Raw genomic sequence first — 4929 nt, forward strand, 5'->3', positions numbered from 1 at the left:
GTTAGCGAGTTACGCAGAGCTTTCTGGTCATTGTCCTTTCTGATACCAAAGCAAATGGATTTCAGGCCGTCATTTCATCATCGCTCTGTGCTGATCTTACTGTCCAAAAGCAAACAGTTGCATTTGGTTGTGTTTGCTCCTTTACTACTTACATCCCCAGTTTGGTTCGCTTCATTAGGCACGTGAGGAGTTCTATCAGCATGTGTTCATTATGGGTAGTGCTTGGTTACCCCCATGTTTAAATCGTAATTAATGATGGCATCAGCTTCTTGCAACCTGGTTCTTACTTCATTGGGAAATAATAATATAGTTGACTTTGGGCTTTCTATTTCATTAGCAAACTGCAAATTCGCTGTTAAATTGAATAAAATGGATCTTCTTTGTGTCTGCAAAATAGGCAGTCAGCATTGTAAGTTGATTATATCAGTTCAGCACAAGCCAATGCTGTGTGCTTGGTGATAATTACAGATTCACGATCCAGTTCTCTTTAGAACTACTTGAAGGTTGCTTAATGCACTATCGTGCATTTAGGACACATGGTAATTTGCCATAATTAGATATAACCAGGAGTATGCTTTGTCTAACTGCAAGTTATCCCATTATTTACTCACACACATCAGGCTCTCATGCTGTAGGTTGTCCCTCTTCCCTGTTCTAAGAGCTTTCTGCAACATCCTTGGCATTTTCCTCTGCATTTTCCTGACCTTTGATATTTTCTGGTGCCCTTTTTGTTCGGAATTTCTTCTCAAAGCATCACCTCCTTTTAATTCAGCTTTGGAGTGTAACTGGTTAACTAAGGGCATTTGCTTTGCTGTGAGGCCTCTAACCTGGGCCTAAGAGCCAAGGCGTGTGCCCCCACATTTGTGGGGTACTTCCCTTAAAATGGGGAGTCCTATTGTATGGATTCCATAGGGCATGCTGTGCAAGTGAGGCTGCCTGGTTCACACACCAATGTTTTATAGGGCCACGCCGAGCCACTCTTCTCCCACTGGTTTATGAAGCTGAGGAGCTGTGCTCTCATGCTTTGCTTTGCAGAGTGAATGTGCTGAGTGGCTGGTTTTGATTTTATCTTTCTCAAATGTGCTGTTCACGCGCAGTTTCAGTTTGAGAGTCTTCTGCTGGTTTCCTGCATCTCAGCTGTGGCAGCACTTGCAGGGTATACAGTAGTGGAGGTAGAAGTGTTTGGTGGGACTGGGCAGGAGGCTGTGGGAGCACTGAGCTTTGCCATCTCCTGTTAGGGCAGGTCCAGCCCTCAGCTCAGGTAATGTCAGAAGCTTTTTGAAGCCCCTTTCAGGGACTCTTATCAAGCCATTGTGGGCTCTTATTTCCAATAAATGGCAGATGGTTAGAACAGGCAAAACTGGAGCACTTCTCCCAAAGAGCCTGCTGTTGATCTATCCCCAAACAAGCAGAAGAGGTGCTTTTCTTCCTTGCAAAGTGCTGTGGGATTTATTAGCGTTAGCGTGGTGAGAAAATTGGAGCCGATTCCCATTGCTCCAGATGGCACTGTCCAGATGGGAGCTCCTATTCTTACTTCTGAGGATGCTGGTGGTGTTGGCACGTTGTTTGAGAACCTATTATGGTGTATTCTGTTACTAACTGAGGGTTTTAGTGTGTGGTCAAGTGTTTACATTCACTGCACTGCCTGCAGGATGATTTTTATCAGGTGCAAAGACAGCCCTTCAGGGTGTGGTATTGTTGGGCTTGTCCTTAGATGGATGTACCAATCACTCAGGCTTTGTAGGCTGGGGGAGGCATTGATACCTTCTGGTACCTCCTTCCCAAGTAGTTTTGTTCAGGTGTTCTGTATGTAGTTCAAGTGTATGGAGTTCTGCTGCAAATAAAAAAGGCTGTGCCTTGAGTCAGCACTCAGTTCTGCCTTGATGTAGGAAAGAAATGTGTTACTGAAGCTTGGACAGAATGAGACTGCTCAGCCTGAAGTACAAAGGATACTTGAAGTGCTTACTCTGCCTTTTGAAATAACAAGCAAAAGGCAGGGAAGTCATTGTGATGTTGGTTTTCCTGGTACTGCTAAATGTTGTTTGTACTGAGTGCATTGAGAAGCTAAAAGAACTGAAACCGTTTGCTTTTTCCATCATCAAGCCTGAACAACTGGAACACTTCTGCTTACCTGAGTGCCGCTGCAACGTCAGTAGTTACAGTATTAGTAATCCACACGGAGAATTGCTTGAATAGAGCAATGCTCTGTACATCTATAAATACTTGGGAGATTGCATCTGTGGGCTTCCCTTTGAAATTCTGTTACTACTTTTAATTGCCACAGGCCCAAAGATGCCACATCCTTCACGTCCTGCTTAGAAAATATACGATATGCACCTGGTTTAGGAAAAAAGCAACTTGTTAAACCTATATATATTTATTTTTTGAATGAGGTGCTGACTCGCAGCTGGTCCTGCTCTTCCTGTGGTAGTCCAAGATACAGTTGCTTTAAGCGTTTAAACATGTTGCTAAGTGTAGCAATTAAAGCGCCTCCCATTCAGCTGCCTTTATTTCAAGTGCTGTGGTTGAATGTGCAAGCTTAACCAAACTGCCACAGGCGGTGGTTCTCCAGGCTGAGCCTGCACAGCCCACACCTGGCCCTGTGGGTGCTGCTTCCAATCACCCTTCTGAATGTCCCTAACCAAATAGTTCTTCAAGTGTGTTGGCCCTTAGTTTGGTGGGAAAGCTTCTCAACGGTTAGAAATGTCGCCTCTGTGAAATGCAGGTATTTCAAGCTGGTTAAAAGATGATGCCTTTGGTAAATCACTCTCTCTCTCCAGGAAGGTTTTTGTGCTGAAGTTGCACTTGGAGTGGTTCCTTTCGCTGCAGTAGCGCCGGTGACCGCTGGGCTGACTCATGGAGCTGAGCTGGTGATGTAGGCTGAGGCTGCTGCGGAGAGGCTAAAGGAAATGATGCAAAGAGCAGAGGGAGCTTCACCGTGTTGGAAATATCCTCAATAATTTTTGGTCAGGACGGTATCTCTGATAAAAAGCAGTTTTTATTCGCGATTGCAATGGCGGGCGCCCTGATGGCAGAAGCGCGCCTATGGACATGATGTTACAGTTTTTATACCTTTTCTCCCATATGTTTTCCCCTCCTGTTTCCCCTTTGATTGGGTATTCCAGGTTACAATTTTACTCGAGATTTGCATTACATTCCGACATTTGTTGATTCCCGCGTTATCTTGTGATAGTCAGTCGCCATCCCGCTGGTTTTGTTTCCATGATGTCTCAGTACTCTTATCGCATTGATATGTTGATTTCCTTCAAAGCTTCTTTCATTCTGTCCCAGAGACTGTCGTTAAACAAAAAGCCTGGGGTGGTGATTCCAGTCCTTCCCATATCTCTCCAGGCACATCCTTAGGTATGGCATGACTTGTAGGTTTTACAGTGTATACAACAAAAACGTTAAATCATATATTATTGCTAGTTTATACGGTTATATTGTTATTCTAACTTATCCTCTTTGGATCTTTTATCACTCAGGTCCTATTTGTCCAGCACCAAAAAGTAGTTTTATTTCAGATAGCTGGACAGACAGGAGCTGCGGTCTTTATAACTATGATTTTTACCTAATAACTACAAATTTCTTCACTTATATATTCATATTTTGTTCTAAATGCAGAAACAACATTTGATTCCCACAGCTCTAAAGAGGGGCTTTGTGTCTGTGCCTTGGTCTGAACACATGTCGGTGTACCAAGGCCCGAGCTCTTTCTGACATGAAAGACAGCATGCATCTCTCTGGGCCCTACTGGGTTTCAAATCCCTCCACACTGTTATAATTTCACAGGGACCACCATGCACCAGTCAATGCAAAGCAGCACGGTGTATGATGCTACACCTTCACTGTAAATTTGCAATACAAATAGCAGCAGGAGGAAACCGATACATGGGACTCGCTACTGAAAGACTGAATGAGATCCCCTGAGATGGACCTAAAATAGAGTCCAGAGGGATTCTGATGGCTCATCTCCTCTGTGTATCATGCCAGCTGGTTCAGTAGATTTCATGATTTCATCACATGGGCCAGAGAATATTCTGCTGCAATGCAGTACCAGAATCCAGCTCGCCCATGCCTTCTACCCCTCCATGGTCTCCTCCACAGCTGCACATGGAGACCTGCTGTGTGGTGCTCATGGGCTGCAGGGGAACAACCTGCTCCACCGTGGGCCTCTCCTGGGCTGCAGGGAACTTCTGCTCTGCACCTAGAGCACCTCCTGCCCTCCTTCTGCACTGATCTTGGTGCCTGCATTGCTGCTTCCATTCCTTTCCCTTCCCTCCCAGCTGATGTTGAGCAGCAGCTTTACCCTTTCTAAACTCTTTCTGAGGTCCACCCAGCATCACTCACTGCTCAGCTCTGGCCAGCAGCAGGCCCCTTTTGGAGCAGCTGGAGCTGCTCTGCTCTGACATGGGACAGTGCTGGGCTGTGCTCACAGAGACCACCCCTACTGGCCCCACAATCAAAGCCTTCCCAGGTAAGCCTCATGCTGTGCAGCTGTTAGCTTTTAGCTTACCTCCTTGTTTCCTACTAAATTAGACAGTACAACACAAAAATGACATGAATCAATGCCAGAGAAATGCAGCTCAGCTGATGCCTGTCAATCTGTTCAGCTGCCTGATCATTAACACAGACCAGAGACTTGGTCCTTTGCTGCTGAAGTACCAATGGGAAATGTTCTTTCTTCTCTCTATCTGATTAGAACAAGCCCACACCCTCCAGCTGTTATGAAAAGCACTTCCCTCCCCATTAACACCACCATTCTGTCAATAATGCCAGCCCCAGTAAATCCCAATCTTTACAAACCTGCTTCCCCACTTTACATTGCTGCTGTTGATGCTGTATTTCATCCCCTTGTCCCTCTGGCTCAGGGAGCTGATGGTAGAAGACATGAGTCCCAAAGACTTCAGGAGAGTGGTGAAAATTGAG

Source organism: Coturnix japonica, chromosome 2 (genome assembly GCF_001577835.2).
Source record: "Coturnix japonica isolate 7356 chromosome 2, Coturnix japonica 2.1, whole genome shotgun sequence".
NCBI classification, from domain to species: domain Eukaryota; kingdom Metazoa; phylum Chordata; class Aves; order Galliformes; family Phasianidae; genus Coturnix; species Coturnix japonica.